General features: G+C 43.5%; 2 protein-coding genes across 6 annotated transcripts in view; both read left to right on the top strand.

Moving 5' to 3' along the window:
• orc4 (origin recognition complex, subunit 4) overlaps window positions 1-18,785 on the top strand; it is a 213,585-nt gene that overhangs the window by 156,015 nt on the left and 38,785 nt on the right. The window lies entirely within an intron of this gene.
• Window positions 1-18,785, top strand: part of zeb2b (zinc finger E-box binding homeobox 2b) — a 332,710-nt gene that overhangs the window by 55,566 nt on the left and 258,359 nt on the right. For all 4 annotated transcript variants that reach the window (XM_079336136.1, XM_079336141.1, XM_079336138.1 and 1 more), the window contains 2 exons: window positions 14,955-15,069; window positions 15,599-15,639. The gene's annotated coding sequence lies outside the window, so the exon portion shown is untranslated. The remainder of the gene's footprint in view (window positions 1-14,954; window positions 15,070-15,598; window positions 15,640-18,785) is intronic.

An 18,785-nucleotide genomic window follows, 5' to 3' on the forward strand; every position in this document is an offset into this window, starting at 1 on the left:
ATTTAGACTTTATTATTATCCCTTACAATATGTAAATGAAATCCTGTGTCTGTATTCACAGCTACACCTGGTAATACTTTGAATAAATGTACAGAAGAAGTCAAAGTAGACCTTTAAATAGCGACGTTCTTGAAGAAGAAACGTGGCAGTAAAAACCTGCAGAGTGATGTTTTGATGAATGTCTTTTTTTATGTTTTACTGTAAGCACACAGCTCTCACTGCCTCTAAATGCAGATTCTCCCCTCCACCTTGAGTGCCGTGGTGTTTGTCAGCCCGCAGCAGTCATCAGCAGGCAGCAGCCGGCGGGCCGCGGCGCCGGCGAGCAGTAGGACAGTGCATTAATGAAATGTTAATGGCTGAATTAGGACTGAAATAACCAATCTAGCCTGGACTCCTGTGCGAGTCCATTAGCATCTGTGCTACATGCTGGGGCAAATGACAACACTACCCACTCCACCCCCCACTAACTCTACCCAGGGCAGAGACCACAGGGCCGGGGGCCCATGCAGGTAGATGGCATTGGAGGATGGGGGGTGTACTCCATCTGCCTGACCTCTGCTTGTTGGCTGCTGGGAGAGCGTCAACAAATGATTTCCAAATGAAACAGGGTGACACGATCGGGCGTCTCTCTCTGTGATTGATGAATGACACCAAGGACACTCAGACATGTGCGTCTGATGTTGCAGTTTGTGTTTGTCTTTCAGCGGTGTTGAGAAGCTCGTCGGTTTAAAAGTTAAGATTTTAGGGCCTTAGAAGACTTGATATGTAGCTCGCTGTAAGTTAACAAGATGACCTTTTTGGTTCTCAGGACATGAGCACAAATGATTGGATCTTTTGGAAATAATAGTGAAAATAGGCTACATTGGAAGTTACTGGTTGTTCATACATCAATAAGATTTGAGGTGTTTTATTTATTGCTGCCACTTGCACTGCTCCTTTATTGACATCCAAACTGAGGGAACTTGCCTCCTAAGATGAGTCCTGAGATTAAAAATACCCTCCAGCACTCTGAGTATGTGTCTTCACTGATTTAGAGACCTTTGGACTCTGTCTCTTTAAGAACTAACCAAGAGGTCAGCGGCGTCCCTCATCCGTCTAAATGAATGTAGCTCAGGATCACTGAGGTCTGATCTTGATTTGGATTTGATTTAATTACCAGTATATGAATGCATGTCTTGCTTTGCTGTAATGCTGTTATTCTACATCATGGAAAGTGTAATTGAGACCACACAGGGCATTATGGGCCAACATTACGGCTGAGGAGCTGAGTGATGCGTCTGTGCTCGACGCGCTGCTCCCTGTTTCTTAATTAGAAACCGGGATCAAAACGTCGCTGCGACAATCACACAAACAGGTTTGCTTTGCATCTCAGGAGGGCGTGTCATGGCCGCCCCCCTTTCTCGATAAATCTGCCTGCAAACATCCACAGATACTTCATGAAAAAATCGAGATACATTAGAGCTCTTAACCTGGTAATGTCTTCTAATTGGAGAGAAGCTGTAATCGGTTTAAGCATTAATCAGATTGGAGACGCTCATGGTTAAGTGTTGTGCCAATGCGAGGTTTCCTGTCCGAGTATGAAAAGAGTTTTTGTTGGAAATAAATGTGTTTGTCCCCTCGGAGCTCATTATGTGATCATGATGACCTTCAGATTCAACGAGCAAATACGCACTTAGTGATTGTACTGTTGGCTTTGCGGGGAATTAGCCCCGCTAAGCATGTTCAGGAAGAGGATTGCATTCTTCCACCTTATATATAACCCCGCTTTTATTGACATTGCATTAAGCAATTTGAATAATGACCAAATTCAGTCCCAGATTGGGATATCTCTTACAGTAATCTCTTTAAACCGAACAGGAAGAGCCAAATGAGCCTCTATCAGCCGCTGAAGAAATGAGTGTACGTGTAATTAGCTTGTTTCAGTTTCCAGGTGCACTCTGGTACAACCCTGTAGAGTTAGCCTTACATCTTACTGTTTCTTTAAGAGCATGCTTTTACCCCATGTGTGTGTGAAACTTTTTCCATGTGTTAATATTTTGTTATTATTTGTATATTATGTTTATGCTATTCAAACTGTTGTTTCAGTACCAAAGAGCAAAAAACAAAAAAGTTTTAGTCCACAAATATAACAACAGAAGTCTCTCACTTACTGAATGACTTCTTTAAAGGCTCATGAGCATATCAATATTTGTCATAAAAAAATAATTCACCATTTTCAACATTTTTGGATGTTTGGTGACAAAACAAGTATTTTTAATCTTTGACCTGATATTTAAATGTAAAAAAGATTGGATTCTTGTCTTTTTTTATTTCTGCAGGTGTCCCTTTCTAAAATAGTTTGTGCTCATGAGGCACTTGTCTTACTACATCTTTATGTTTTCTTTACCGTTCTTGGCTGCTTGAAATGAGCTCTGAGCTAACGCATGTTCTGACGTCTTTTCCTTCAGTCTGCTCACTGAGCTCTGAGTCGACCAATGAGATGATTTCTGCCTGCAGAGCAGCTCTGCCTCTGAGGAGCGTTTGCATAATTAAAAGTGGGATGTACAGTGTCATGTCTTGGCTGGATGGTGACACAGTACAGGAAGCTCTGCTGGGGCTCAAACATGTGAAACATGTCTGCAGCTACGTCCATCTTCTCCAGCTGTACCTTTAAGATATCGTCTTAAACTAAAGGTCAGTGTGGACACAGCAGTGAGGGAATGTTTTTGCATTATGCAGAAAGCTTGTAGGTCTAAGGGCAGCTTTCACTTTCACTCAGCTGAAATTCAAAGAGAAATCACATTGATGTAATAGATGTAACATCAGCACGGCTTTCAGAAAACAAGACCCGGAGGAAAAAAAAAAAAAAAATCATATGGACGGGGAAAAAGGTTGTCACCTTCACCTTGCGTACTTGTCATTCGCCCAGCGTCAGGTCATTAAATTCACATTAGCCCTCTCTCTGGGACCTTCGGATGCTGTTAGTGCACCTAAAGCTGTGTGGCAGTAAAAAGAATCACAACTTCCTGCTCTCTGCGATGGGGGAAAAGACATATAAAGGCAGCTATGCGGCACTTTGCATTCTGACACTGGATCATTACGGTCTCTCATGTCTGTTTTTTTTGCTTTTTTTTTACTTTCCCGGGGTCGATAATGGAGACCGAGGGCACTGGAGAGACGTTGGCCATGTCCATTTGTCCGTCCCCTGGAGGGCAGAGCTGGATCCAAGTCAAAGTTTTAGATCGCTGCCTCTGAGATGGCATTAACTCCCCGTCTCCTGGGCCGGCCGCGTGAATCATTTATTAGCAGAAACCTGCGACGGACGTTTCAAATGTCGGATCACGTTAGGAGCATGTCCCCAGATTATTCAAGGCAGCACAAAAAGGTAGCCTGGGTGGCAATTTGTCATGTGGAGTGCTTACTTCATGCTGCAAAACAATGTGTCACAGCTGTGCTGCTCAGCCAAGGTGCACGAGAACAGGCTTCCAAGATGTTACATGAAGCAAATCTCTGGCAGCCAAAACTCACACACACATCATACATACTGAAGCTTTCTTTGTTGGTTCCAAAGACAAGCTGAAGTCAATTATTTTCTATTTTCATAAGCTTCAAAAGTGAGAGACAATTACACAATTCTTCAGGGGAAGTGGCGACAATGACCTTCAGTGTGTTTATCTGGCCACGTCTGACATTGGCCAACCCATTTGCCTGCATATTATTGTTTATGAAGAGGAGATCGGGGGGGGTTTATAGGTTGATGTTGGACGGACAGCTGCTGTGTTTGGCTGTTGACCAGAGGCCTAATAACTACAGCATGAGAGGGACATTACCTGTGAGCATCTGCCTGCCAGCCGCATCCAACTGTGCCCAACAATAACTGTGCAAATGGGAATGTAGTCACTAATAATGATTTGAGATTATTAGTTGAACTGGAGCTTGTAACCTCTGGACACATCCTGTAACTTTAAATGGATATAGACTGTTTGTGGATGCACAGTATTTGGTGTTAAAGTCATTTCAAAGAAGGTTTCCTATATTTGACTAAATAAGGCTTGATTAAAACTGCTAGTATTCCCCTTGACAGGGAGCTCTCGACGTCCAGTCCCCCAGCTCTGATTGTAGCAGCTCTGCAGAGTTTGGACTTCTGGCAGATAATATTCTGTTATTACTTTTCTTTTCAGACAGTTCCTCTCTTCTGCTGCTGCTGCTGGTGTCAAATACTCAAAGTATTGGTTTATCCCCTTCCCTTCTCATTTCTCATCTTTACACATGAGTTGATCACAGCAGCTACCCCCCCCCCCCCCCCCCACCGCTCCCATCATCCCAAACCTCCCCCCACCTTCAGCCGCGTCCTGCGAGCGAGACAGCTGTGAAAACAGTGTGGAATCTGTGCAACCGGCAGAGAAACCATCTCGTTTCTGTATCTTCCAATTTTAACCAGATTTTCCAGGGATATTAGAGGAAACAAAAGATGTGGCGTGCCAGCGTTCCATCATTCAAAGCTCCACCCGATAACTCTGATTGGAGATTCACTCTGAAGAAAAAGAGAGGGGAAGATTTTGGCTCCCTTATGTTTAAAGTGAGGTGATGCCTCAAACCCGGCCCATAAATTTGCATTTGTTATCGCCGTCTTTAGCATACATAATAAGAAACCTCCCTTAAGATGTGGAGATCAGAAACGGCAGATTGCATGCTTGTCAGGAGAAGAATCACTCCACATCTTTCTCTGACAGAAAGAAAACAAAGGGGACAAACTTTGAAGCTCCCTCACAGTTTTGTGTCACTTTTCTTCTCGCCCCCATCACACAGAAATTCACTTAATCTACGAGTAAATGTGAGGCATTTGTCATGGTGACACTGATAGAGAGACACACTGATAAAGTTAATAACAGAATATGACGCAGCGTGCTTCCAGACCACAAAGACAACAGAAGACCAAATAGTTGAAAGGATGTGATGATATCAACATCGTTGGTCCTGATGTGTTTTTAACAGGTTCATAGTAGGTGTGAATTGGATCCAACATGTTAATTACCCTTCATAGCTGTACAAATCAAATGAGTTGGAAATGTGAAAAAAGCTTACAGGGCTCCGTGTACTCATTCAAACCCAACATACAGAAAAGAGAACAAAAGGGTCGCAGGTTTAAACACAAATCATTACTGGAACCCCTCTTTTACTTGTTTGAAGGTCTTCACTTTCATATTTATAGTTATGCTCTTCATCATTCAAAGCAGAGGCAGTCCCAGTGTAATCTCAGTGCATGTAGTCATCCAGTTTATGTCTTAGATTGACTCCAGTATTCCTATTTAATCCACATATTATGCAGGCAGTGTGGTTCTAAGTTTCCCTGCAGCAGGCCATAAGGAGAACCAGTTTATTTTGTGTAAGCACATTTCTGGTAGCAGGTGAATAATGTGATGAAGTCGATGATTTGCAGAAAAGCAGCAGTCTCTCCACAAACAGCAGACCTCCTCAAATCAGCAAGAAAGTTGTCAGAACACGGTGCTTCTACCTTCTACCTTCATTTGACTCCAGCCTATGTATAAAACACAATGTGGGAATAGGTTTGACTGATCTATCCCATCTAATATGCCACTTTCTCTCCTTTTTTTCCTGCTCATAAGTTGCAAATGGCTTCATTAAAACAAAAGCACGACCATAGGGAGCACATAAAACATGCCGCTGCTGCTACCTAATATGGTATTTATGACCGGGGCTAAATGTAGAGTGAATTAAACTTTAAAGGATTGCAGTCAGGTAGACTCGCCGACGTTTGTGGAGGAATGTCCATTAACAAGATGAAAGAAGAAGAGGGCTGTGTGTGTGTGTGAAGTGTTATTCCCTCATGGCCGCCGGTGGAACATCAGCTGCTCTGCTTGACGGCAGGCTGGACTTAGACAACTTACAACTGCATGCAAAGTGAAAAATGGACGCCCACTGTGGCCCCAGCCCTCCTGTATCTACAGAAATAATTAAAACGTCGTGGTATCATCAAAAGTGACTCCTCTCCGACCCTCCGTGTTGTTTCCTCTGCTGCTGAAAATAAAACCAATTAACAGCTGATGCAGCTGTGGTGAAACGCAGGTTTAGACGTGATGCAGAATGCTTATTACAGAACAGGACCAGGTCTAAATAATCACCACACACCCTTCAAACTAATTCGATATTCATCACACTCGCACATTTCCCAGTGGGGTGACTCTTCGTCGTCCACTCTCGATGCTTCAGTCCTAACCTGGCTGCCCTTACACAGAGAAGACCAAAACAACCCTCCATGTGTCGTTCTAGTGCAGTCAAGTGTTTTGATACATTTAGTGAAAAGTCAAAGACGCATCGAGCTGCATCCTGAACGTGGTGTCACGTGCTCAAACTGTTCGACCATGTTTGAGAACGCAAAAAGGAAAAAGCTTCTTCCTCGGCGTCCTCACGAGGAAACAGAGGATTGAATGAAGTGTAGTCTGCAGGAACAGGCAGAGTGTCCGTGGTGTAAATGTGCACATTTTATTCACAAAGCTTATGAGATCGGTGTGTTTCTGGAAGTATGTAAATGTGTTTCCCAGAGCGGCCTCGTGCGGATTCTAAATAATTAATGACGTGAATTCATATCCTATATTTATTTTTATGTAGTGTCACAGTGATACAGGCCCAGTCGAAATAAGGTCTGCAGAACGTACACAAAAGATTCTCCTGGAAACATATTCATATATTCTTCTTTATATTAGTGTTTGTTTGCCTCACGGCCATCACCGCCTGCACTTCAAAGTTGACCCAGTTTCTGATTGAACAGAACAGAAAAGCCCACTCAGGACTGCAGAGATCGCTCCTTCATTTACTGACAATCCGCTCTTTATCTAAAGTTCCCCACTGTGACCCGTGGAGTCTGAAAGTCACAGGAAACGTGATGCATGTTTACCTAGATGGACTCTGATGTTATCTGATAAAAACATGGATGAATCACATCAGACATGGCCTGAACTTTCACGCTTTGATTGACAGCTGGAGTCTAGCTCCTCCCTAAACGTCGTGTCCGAGATGTCTGAGTCAGAATGTGAGGAGGAAAAGAAGATCATTTGTCTGACAATCATTCATTTCAATGGTCACTGTGATTAGCCTTGCTATTGGTTTCATTTTTAGCATTTAGCACGCTAGCTGAGATATCCATATTTTATTTTGAATCTATTACGTCATGCTTCAAGGCCGCTCTGTAGTCCACTGAGGGAACCAAACCCACTGAGGGGCGAATTAGGAACGACACCATCGCACGTGTGATCATGAAGTAATAACATCCAATGAGCATCATCAGTTCAGATCCATTCATTTACAGTCCGTGATGTAAGGATTCCAGTAATCCACACATGGAGAATCATGTCATGTGTGGCATGTTTCTTTAGTAATATCTTTAAAACAAAACAAATCAAGATAAATTAGGAAAAGTTTATAAAACCTATGAAGACAATGATTCATATTTGGATTGAAGCATGTTTGTGGTCCTTTTAAATTCACCTTTTTGTGTACGTAAAACCATAAATAAGTCATTATAAAGGCTTTTGTGGATTGTGTTTCAATTGGCTTTAAGAAGTGTCCCAAGAAACACTGAAGCATGATGAAAAGGTGAATGCATGAATGCATGACCCCGGGGTCCCCTCGCTCTTGTCAGACGCATCATATTTAATAGATCGGAGTCACATCTTGTGATTTAGCCGGGACACACAGGTAAAAGTGTGCATCTTTGAAATGGCCACAGGGATCATGCATCTTAGATAGCAGTGTGACATGCACAGCTGTAATGGCTTACATCCTCACTCTCTCTCTCTCTCTCTGTCTCTCTTCCCACGAGGCTCGCCCACCTTTTTAGCGTTTTCGCTCACAGATGGGCGAAAAAGGTTCCTCTTGCTTTCACGTGACCTCTGTTGAATGTAAAAATTTGTGACACAAAGTGGCGCGGTTTCATATTTGTTTAGCAGTAATGGCACGGCTCCGGTAGCCAGATCACCGGAGGCGCTGCATCAGGGGACAACCTGGGATCACCGTGCTGCTGATTTATGCATGAACCATGTGCTCACTTTGCCGAGACAGACGGAGGCGACGTTAACAGAGGAGACATTCGGACAGGAAGACATCCTCTTTTTCATGACGCCGAGGGAAAAGAGACAACAGGGATGGGTGGAGGCCCCTTCACAAAGACATTACATATTCTGATGTTGTCGTCGGAGCAGCTACCTGTCTGTTCGAGCCATCTGTCATGTGGAATGAGGAACATGCAGGAAACAGACGGAATTACAACCAGTAAAGCAAAGTTACCCTTCTGATGCATTAAATCTGCAGACAGTCTTTTTTTTTTCACATGATAATTCCTCAAAGCAACGAAAACTCAACCAGCTCGGCGTGTTATCGAAAAATGCAATTTCCTTTCGAATGTTTGCGTTTTTCTGCTCAGTTTTGAAAAACAATCTCCCGCTTTTATGCATAAAAATTGCACTTACGTCTTTTTCTTTTCAACCCAACACTGAGTCCAAGTTTTGTCAAGCAAACTTTTGAGTCTTTCTTCTTTGAATCCTCAATTTTCCAATAAAGCCTCAGACTTATGGTGAGTTTGGAATCCATCCCTCAAACCTCTCGATTAGTGTCTGCTTTCAGTATTGATAATTAATTGAATCCCGGATCGCATTTCTTATGAACTAACACAACAGATAGAGACAAAACAAATAGGTTTGTTTTTCCTCTCATGTCATCCCGTTTGCAGCCTGTATTCTCCTCGTCCTTTATTTATGAGCTATCAGCTGATCCCAGGTGACCATAACGTACTATGACACGCCTGCAGCACTGACAGACTGCATTCATGGTGAGCAGGGAATGTTTGTGGTTACATTTTCAGCAGCATATCACATGGATTTATGGGCGTTAAAGGTTTGTCTGGTTTTGACATGAAACGAAACCCGGGGGAGGTTAGAAAACGTGCCGTAAAGAGCCGCACTGTTAAAGAGTCATTCATGTCTTTGAAGCCCAGATTGCACCTTTAACATCATTTCTTTGAAGATTGTGTTTCTTAAATGATTTTAGACTTATTAAAATGCCTCTGTGGAAAACTCAAATGATTTCCATTTAGTGTGCTCATCAAAAAAGAAAAGCTTCCTTAGCAAGCGGCTATTTTTCAAGGACATTCGCCCACCTATCACAAAGCCAACCTTGTATTTTTTTTCACTGTGTTCACTCACACGGCATTAATCTGAACACAGGAAATCTGCCTGGAAATCTAGGCCCTCTGAGCATCCCTATCCCTGTTTATCTTGACAGCGCTCTCCTTCAGCAGGCCGTGTATCCATATTTGAAGGCGCCACCGGCTGCGTAGGTAAAGACGGGAATTTGTAGTGACAAGGGGGGAGGGCATCAGCACAACAGAGGTACTTAAGGAAAGAGACAACCTCTCCCAGCAAAGGCAAATGAGTCTTGTCAGCCGGCAGTTGGTGCAGTAATTATAAAGGGTGCGTTGAATTTCCAGGGGAATCCGGGAGAATGGCGTAATGGAGAATGCACTAAGAGTTTTATAAGACAGGCTGGGAGGAAATAAGAAAAGAAATCGTGCAATTTGTGACGCTCAAGCTGCTGGTATGTAAAGAAGCTGATGGTAAACAGACGCTCTGACTCTGTCGAAACTTCAGGACGAACGACTGCCTGAATAGTTCAGGCCCCGCCCACTCGACTTTTAGCAGCTGATCACATCATCACGATTTTTAAGCAACAATATAAAAAGCTTTATGGCTGGAAGATGAATTGGTCCAGAAAGTTCCCTCCAGGGAAAATGTTTAGTTTACTCTATCGTACCTTACTTTACCTTATCGGGGCGCATTGTGCAGTATCGTGTCATAGTGTATCATATCGTAGTGTGTTCTTTGTATTCTTGGAGTCTTTTAACTATTTTACATCCCTACAAACTTTACTACTGAAGCTTTGAGTTCATTAAATCAGTGGTTCTCAACCTTTTATAGAATTGCTCACCTTGTGTCTCAGATCGTTCAGAATCTTAACAGTGTTTTTATCTGATTGAGCTATTTCACCTCTGAACTGTTGATCCGGAGTGCCTCGAAATGTGCTGTTTATTTCTCCTTTTTTAAACATCTGCTGATTGACTTTGAACCTTCAGCAGCAGCTCTTTAAACCTGCAGAAGAAGCTGTGAAATGAAGTGAAGTAGTCATGTCTTCACTGGAGACGTTTACAATCCGTCAATGATGTTCATGTTGTTTTAGACGTTTTCCACCTTGATAGGAGGGATCTGTTGGGGAAACACTCACTGCTCTGAGTTTCCTTTGCATGCTAATTTGTCAATTTTAAAAGCACAAGAACATAAGAATGTTTTACCAGCCGTGGAAATTCCCTGAAGACTCTTGCAGTATTTGCTTTGAAGCATCCAAACAAGGTAAACACAGCTCATGTGTCTCCTGCAGCTAAAACAGTGCACTTCTCCCTCCTCCAATAAATCTTACCCCCAGGCCAACACTGTGGACGTGTTCCCACTCAGATGCACCTGATTTAAAGAGGTTAAAGCTACCTTGCTGCTAAAATAGACCATCCGGGATTTTATCTTCCTGCAGATTGATGCAAAGGTTTATTCACCCTCTGGAAACATTCATGTATATTTGAGCCTGACAGTTACATCTGTTCAGGTATGCAACGCCTCGAGCACGAGCAGAACGAAGAGCTCTGCTCTGCCTCTCTTTGCATTTCCAGCGTTTCTCCGTTCACCTCCAGACCCCGCTGGTGCGATCCCTGCGACCTCCATCACTTCAGAGAGAACAGATGTAAACCTCACGCCCGCCCCAGCCGTGTCTGGCGGACACTCCGAAGCTTCACCGCAGACTCAGAGGGTCCCTCAGCGACACATGTCCTGATTTCTGGTGACATCAGAGTCAGTCCTCAGTCACTCTGATCCCGTCAAGGAGGCGGCTGAGATGAACCGATGGCGGATGGCCTATTTATACCCCAGTCACCTGATCTCTCACTCCCCCACAGGCCAGGAATATTAAATTGACAGCAGCATATTCTGAAATGTGTGATTGCCCCGGAGGCTGTAGAGACTTGAGGTTATCTGCTCTTTATTTTTAACTTACCTTGATAAACACATGAGGGTCACGTTCCTTCTGGGGTCACCTTAGCTTCATACTGTATGCCTGTTTTTTTAATGCTTCTTCTCAGGATGTTTTTATTTATCCTCTTTATAAAAATATACATTCAATCGAAAGAAGGATTTTTTTTTTAATCTACAAATTAAATCCCTGATTCATCCTCCAACACGCTTCTCATCCATCCGATTCCTTCGGTGCACTTATGAGTTTAATGTAATTAGCTTGTGAATGTGTTTTTATGCTAAGCTAATCAGTGACTCACCCAACAGATAAAGTTTCAAATCTTGCATTTTTTGCCTGCATACATTGGGAGTCTTGCTTATTTTGGTGTAAATTTAACACTTGGTTGAAATCAGAAAGGTGAAAAAACTTTTGATTTCTTTCTTTTTGTGCAAATAGATCAGTTCAAAGTCTAGAGACAATGATCACCTGCGCTCAGATTGCAGCGTCCCCTTGCTTTCCTCGTATTTCACCGTGTTTGACACGGCTCAAACACAACATTATAAAGTCCTCCTCAGACTGATGACAGGATGGTGCTGAAGATCAAGGCCTGCGACAGTTTTAGTTCCACCTTTGACGGCTTAAAATTCAACCTTTAGATTTCTTTTTCATTCATTCATTTGTGAAGCACAAATCAATCACTGTGTTGTTACCTTCTGTCGATTCTGCAAAGCCTCTTATCACACTCGGCTAATCAACGTCTCCTTCCTTCTCAGAATATTACTCATGTATTTATTCATCCATCTCTTCTCCTTGAGCATGCTGGGTGGTTTTCAGGAAGTCCAGCAGCCTTGGATCCCTCCCTCAAAACACACGTGAGGTGTTGACCGACGTTGGACAGATCAGGCCGGGGCAATCGGAGAAACTCAATTGCCACGATCACATTTACTCGGCCCCCTTATCTGCGTGTTTGACATTTCGTCTCAGCGGCCCGACAACCAAAGTGTGGGTCGAGCTGAAACCGCGAGCTGTCAAAACTCGCCGCTCGGCCCGTGCCATGTTAAACATCCAACATCTGCGTCCAGCGTAAACACTGGAGCCCCTCTTAATGGGCTCCACATGTGGGCCCATCATGGCTGCACGTGCTCCCGTCCTGCGTCTGGGCGAAAGGTAAAACTGTCGGCCCCGTCGCGTGAAACGGATACAGCTTCAGGATTACAACGCGATATTAAACATTTGATCTCCTGCTCTCCTCCAATTGCAATTAAGGCAGGTTCAAACAGGCCGCCGTACGTTTGATCTCCACGCCATCCTGATACTGAGCCTACGATGGGACATTTATTTAATAACAGCTGCACCGCAAAAACCTCCAGCAGCTGGCAGTTAAAAGAAACCCCTCCCTTGGATACAGTTTCTCCTTGATATCATCAATCTGTGATTTCTATGCATTCCAGGAGTTACTCTGCAATGAAGAGGTTTAACTTGCATTCCCGCTCTCCCTTCCAAACGGCCTTGTCTAATTCGACTGCATGTACTTCTCCTCTCGGAATAACTAGTGACAGCCTCCAAAGATGGGGTGTGACCCTGTTGCTTGGATGCAGCGAGCCAGCCAAGTGGTTCATGGATTTGAGCCACAAAATATGCAGTCGTTAAAGTCCTTCATCCTCGGAGCTGAGTCTTTGTTGTGGCTGCGTTGGATTCTAGTTCCTGGCATTTCCTGCTCCTCTGCAGAGCCACATCACCCCCTGTCCTTTTCTGCACTCTCTCTTATTGTCTCTCGACATGATTTTTGAACTTAAATCGAAGAAGTTGTTTGTTTTATTGTCTCTGTGACTGAAACCAACGACAGACTTTTATTGGAAACGCTTCAAGCTTGAACTACTTTTCTTTCTCAAACTAGAATGTTACTGCTGGAAAGAGAAAACCCCTGACTTTTTACCAGCCACTCATCCATGAAAAGATTTACTCCAAGACTCGAGAAGTGACAGATACATTCAAAGTTTGATCTTGTACATAGATTTCCTCCTGTAGAGGTTGAAATAGTAACGTGTTATTTTTGTAAATGAACTCCATCACATGAACTTAGTTTGTACCTGAACTCAGCTGCTTGGTATGCATGCAACTCCCCCACAGCTCCTCGGAGCCCCCGACCTCCTTCCCTCAGGTTCAGGGCAGATGTTCTCAACACTGAGATCAATGATGCCGTCATTTCACCGTCTTTGTTCCCTTCTGTTCGCCGCAACACCCGTGCTACTCGCAATAATTCAAACAAGTAACAACAAACGGCGTTTTTAAGGACATATGGTTCCCCCCACGACAGGAAGATGATGAGAGAAAGACAGACGCAGAAATAAGGAGGGAAATGAAAATGGCTGTCAGGAAGAAGAAGACAAAGATGTTCAAAAGGTTAAGTTTCTTTAACAGTTGAAATGCCTCCACCTGAAACTTATCTTCATCTCAAATAAAGACGAAGACAAGAGCAAGAACTCTGCGAGTCAAAAGTGAACCCTCAAAATACGCCTCTCACCTTCAAACAAAAACCTTAAGTGCTCTCCAGAAGACACACACAATTCTCTGTACTGTCACCCCATCCTTTGATTCCTTTTGGCACAGGACCAAGAGCACAGAGATTAAATCACAGCAAAGTGACACAATGTGCTTATCGAGACGGCCACCTCAAATGTATCACCGTGACACCGTAATCTGCAGTCTTTACATCAGCTGCTAATGAGCTGAGCTCCTGTGCTCTCCAAACAGACGCCGTGTGACCAACGTGCAGGCTCTCGTGTTAGACTGGACATCCAGGAAGACTTGAACAAATCTGACCTAGAAACAAGTTAAGAAGTTTTGTTTTGTAGTAGTAAATCCATGCTGTTATCCACGCTGACTTTTTAACAACAAAACTCTGCATGTTTATCTTCTTCTTATCCTCTGTACATTGTTGGCTGCAAATAACGGAACATATGCAAGCTCATGTTGTTCTCCTGCAAATGCTGATGGACAGATTTCCATTGTGTTGTGCCAAAACAGTATTGTTATTACACTGTTACTACACTTAGATTGCACCTCTACTGTTGCCAAAACACCACTGACTTGCATTACTATTATTGTTACAACACTATTAGTATTACACTGTTTAACTACACTTACATTGCACCACTATTTTTGTAACAACAGACAGAGAGAGAGAGAGAGAGAGAGAGAGAGAGAGAGAGGGGAGTGGCACCACTCCTAAACTTACCTGTGCGCTGTCATTGGCTGAGGAGAAACAGAAACATCTTGAGTGAACCAACCAGGGTCAGTGTCACCACCACTGACTTTTGTATGAGACTTGATTGAATTGTTTTTGGAACAGCCTCTGACTCCAAAGTATTTCTGTATATTGTTTTCTTGTTGTCACACAGTTTCTATCATATGATCTGGTGTCCCCCCCCCTCCCCCTTCCTGCTGCATCCCTGCTGCAGCTCCTATCTTCTTTTATACCCTGACTCGTGCATGCATTCTACTTAACCTGTTTCTAGTTGGAATCATGAGTTGTGTATGGTTTTGACCCCTTCTATAATCTTATCTTCATCATTGTTTTGTTATTATTTGCTGCTGTGACCTCAGAGTTTCTGCATGAGGCTCATTTAAAGTTTCATCCTCTCTGATTAAAGATGTGTAACCACTCTGACCTGCTCCGACTCTCTGTGTTTTACTGCCTGTCGGCCTAGGTGTGTGTGTGTGTGTGTGTGTGTGTGTGTGTGTGTGTGTGTGTGTGTGGCTCCTCTCGCAGCCCAGGCCGATACATCATCTCGGGTGACGACGTCTCCGAGCACCCGAGCGGCTCGAGTCGGCCCTCGGGGGTCAATCTCTTAAATGAGATTTCAGCAGCACTGACCCACGCTCTGCTCCTCTCACCTTTCTGCCAGGAGAACAGGAAGGACCTCTGACCACCGGGATCTGTGAGCGGTCACCGTCTTCCTCCAAGTGGCGACCCCTCAGCCGCGGCCGAGCGTGGCTAAGTCAGGAGGACGGAATGAGGAGGTGAGGCTGTGGTGTGGAGGAGGAGCACAGAGGTGTGAAATAAAGACAACATGTCTGAAAAGCCTCCACTGCCAAAACCAGACCTTAAAGATTCTTTGTTCTTAGTTTGATGACAGGATAGATGTTGAATTTATCCTCTTTTTTTAATTTGTTTTGATTCAAACACTGGCTTTGTGGCATTATTGGACTCCAGTTATTCCAGTTTATTTAGCTTTATTCGTCCTTCTTATCCTTTACAATCCTTATCCAGACTTCAAGCGTCTTCTGTTGTCTTGCTTTTTCTTGATCTTTATTGTTCCCTCATTATTTTGCTTTTGTTTATCCTCACTGATTGGATTTCTTTTTTAATTACCCCCTGATGAGCCCTTTTACAAATCATTCTTCGAAGGTGCTTTATATATAAAAACTAGTGACAGTACATGTGATTTCTGCACAACAGAGACATGGTGCATGCTTTAACACATGAAGGGACTGTGCTACAGTGTGCAGTAATAATGTTTATGTGTCCTTTGTTGGTGTTCTCTTACAGCTGCAGTCTACTCGCCTTCCTGCTGCATGTGAGCCACAAAGGTAAGAGGACAGCGTTTAAAATGAAGTGACTGGAAACTTTTATCAAGCGGTTTATTTTAATGTCTGAAAATCACAAAGAAAGACGGTTGAGTATGCAGAGAAGAACACTTGATCTATTATGAGCTGTTACAGAGTTTACATTGAATTGAACGTGGAGTTACATCGTTTTAGTTCAGAACAGTTTACAGTTTGTAGCTGAGCATTACATGTATGTTGAAGCTCAGAGGCAGATAACACAGAAGAACATGCAGCTTCCCCTGAGAGGCCGGCATAGCCTACATACTGTACTGTATGCATGCACGCTCAAAAGCTGCACGCACGCGCGCACACACACACACACACACATTGGTACTGCATTCAATGTCCTTTAATGTGCATATGTGCAGTTGTTTCTTTCTTCCTGACATCTTGCGAGTGCTGTATGTATGTCATTAATTGAGTCTCCAGCTCCCTGGAGTGGTTAGCTCTGCTTGCACTGGGAGCATAGAGAGGGGGAGACGCTTTGTGTGTGTGTGTGTGTGTACTCTCCACACACACACACACACACACACACACACACACACACACACACACACACTCCCTGATCGCCTGATGATTATGCTTGATCAGTGTCAAACACAAACTACTGCAGCGGGTGCTTTGAAAAGGAATATATTGTGTACTCAGGCTTTTCTCAGACCCTTAGTGGTGTTTTTTTACACAGCGCACTGATTTATCCAATTCACCCAGATCTGAGAAACATAATCTTTTCTGCTTTTTTTTTTCTCACAAGAAACACAGAGCGAGTATTCATCCTTTTTTTTAAGAAACAAGAAGAAGAAAAATCAAAGGACAAGAAGACAAAACAACACCTCTTTTGTGTTACACGGAGATCAAATGAGATTGAAGTTTGCAGAGAGATTTAAAGAAATCAGTGTAACAGCATACCACCACCTGAGAGACATGATGAGAGCAAACAGGGAGTCAACACTTGTTATGAAACGTAAAGTACTGCAAAGTATACATGCGAGTACATTAGTTCTCTTATCTATTAGCCAATAAATAAACTTAATCCATTCACGTGAACATTTAGTGCTGTGTAGCTCGGTGCACGATGGAGCTGTGTGTGAAACGACCACAGGTGAAGTCTCGTGAACAAGCTAACCTGAACAGCCAAGAAGAAACTCTGCTCAGATTTTATCCACCATCAGATGCTCTGAGAAATGACATCAATGCCAAAACTGCAGTTCCCCTTGTGGCCACTGGAGGCTGAGATATTAAAAACAGTAAAAAGTGTTATCTTTTATTGCTTGCATTTCTGTCATTTGACTCGTCCATGTTTATATCCTGCTAACGAGCTTCCCATGATAGCATACGCTTCTGTAGCATCGTCTCCACGGTTGTTGTTTTTTAACCTGGAGTTTCTAAACCACTGTGTTTAAATCTGCCAATACTTGAGCTCAGACTAAGTGGACAACAAGCAGGAAATAAGCTTTCATTACCAATCACTCTTTATGGCTTTGTGTGAATGTTTAGGTTTGTTATGAAGGAGAAAAAAAGACAAAATAAAGGCAGGTTTAATTCAAGGGAGTGTTTCTCATAGCGGGGCTTCAGCGAGCGCTGAGTTGAACGCCATACGGGTAAATATTTGTATCTCAGCAGTGGACGCTCAGCTCTGAGGTCAGTCGTCTGGAATCCCCTGGTTGTTTACAGACCACTGTTGTTACAGTTGGGCTTTTTAGAGTATAAAAAAAGAGTCATGAGAGACAGAGAGAGGGCTCGACTCCCCCAGGGAGAAAAGTGAGCACTAACACTAAAACAAAAGTGGAGAGAGGGAGAGAAGTGTGAAGTTTGAGAACATACCAGAGAAAGCTCTGCGTTCTTTTCACCGCACAGCACTCTGAAAATAAATCCAAAGAGAAGACATGCCTGCAAAATCTCCTCCAGGGGACTTCATGTGGTCTGGCATTGAGCTGTCCATCCACACTGCACGCTCTTCTTCTGTTTTCAACCATGTTAATGTGAATGTAATTATGGTGGGCTCCATCTTTGACTCAACTGTCTCTTGCTGTTGAAGCCAGCTTCATTTGGACCTTCACTTAGGTCACACTGCAGGGCTGCGTTTGTAAAACAGAAAACATCTTTGCATGAATTCAGAAAAGCGTACATCTTAGTGACACATGGATGCACAGACAGGGTGGTATGCAGGCTGTGGTATATTTCTTATTCAACATTTTGAGCTGTATCTGCAGAATACACTTCAGATTGCACCCTGAAAATATGAAGACATAGATATCCTCTATATATCCTTGATTCTGATTGTTACAAGTTCGTCTTTGATGTGGATCCATTATGGCAAAAGCAAAGTGTGATTATTAGGGATACCTTTCACAAATAGCATGCTCATAATATTTTCAGCTTTGGGATTGATTCGGTTCCTCCCATTCTTTAACTTTAAAGAAATGTGACTGTGATTCATAAACTTGTATTTTTGTAGAACTCCAACCAGACTTAACGATCGTGTCTTCAGTCAAGGTGGAGACTTCTGAAAGAATCTGCTTCTCCCCGTCTCGTTCAGAGTGCAGCTGGAGTTGGACACTTTGATGAAAGTGAATCTGGTGCGACTACTTCTGCCTTGCAGCCGTAGAGAAGTAAGCTACATTAGGGGGGTGTCATGTTTGATTGGGGTTTATCAGTGCCGCCTGTATTGTTCCTGTTCGTCAACACACTCCCAGGTAATGTGGTGATAATCGTTGCGGAAGCCTCCATCTGCTCATTTGAGAGGTGGGCTGGGAAGCTGCCCTCGTTTCAAATCCATTTTCCCAGGTGCTGATGGGAGGCCGCGGGGCGGGGGCTGGTGGTGGGGGGTTAGTGTTGAGTCCTGTTTCATTTACCCAGGAGTGTCTGCGCACTCAGCTTCCAGGTTGTCTCTGCTTGTACCGACTAATGCTCCAAACCCAGCTGGCCTCAATCGGAAGCCGGGCTCTTGAGGAATACATTTTGCACTTGGCTCACTACCAAGTGTTCAGCATTTTGGTTTTTGCACGCTCCACTGACTTTATCGCTCAGGTGTTTGGAACGAGCGCCGTAAAATCCATAAACAACTCGGTGGTTGCTGCTCCAGCTTGTCATTGGAGGCATCAGGGTCAAGGTGCGACGTATGGAGG

The sequence above is a fragment of the Symphodus melops genome, assembly GCF_947650265.1.
Source record: "Symphodus melops genome assembly, chromosome: 23".
Lineage (NCBI taxonomy): Eukaryota > Metazoa > Chordata > Actinopteri > Labriformes > Labridae > Symphodus > Symphodus melops.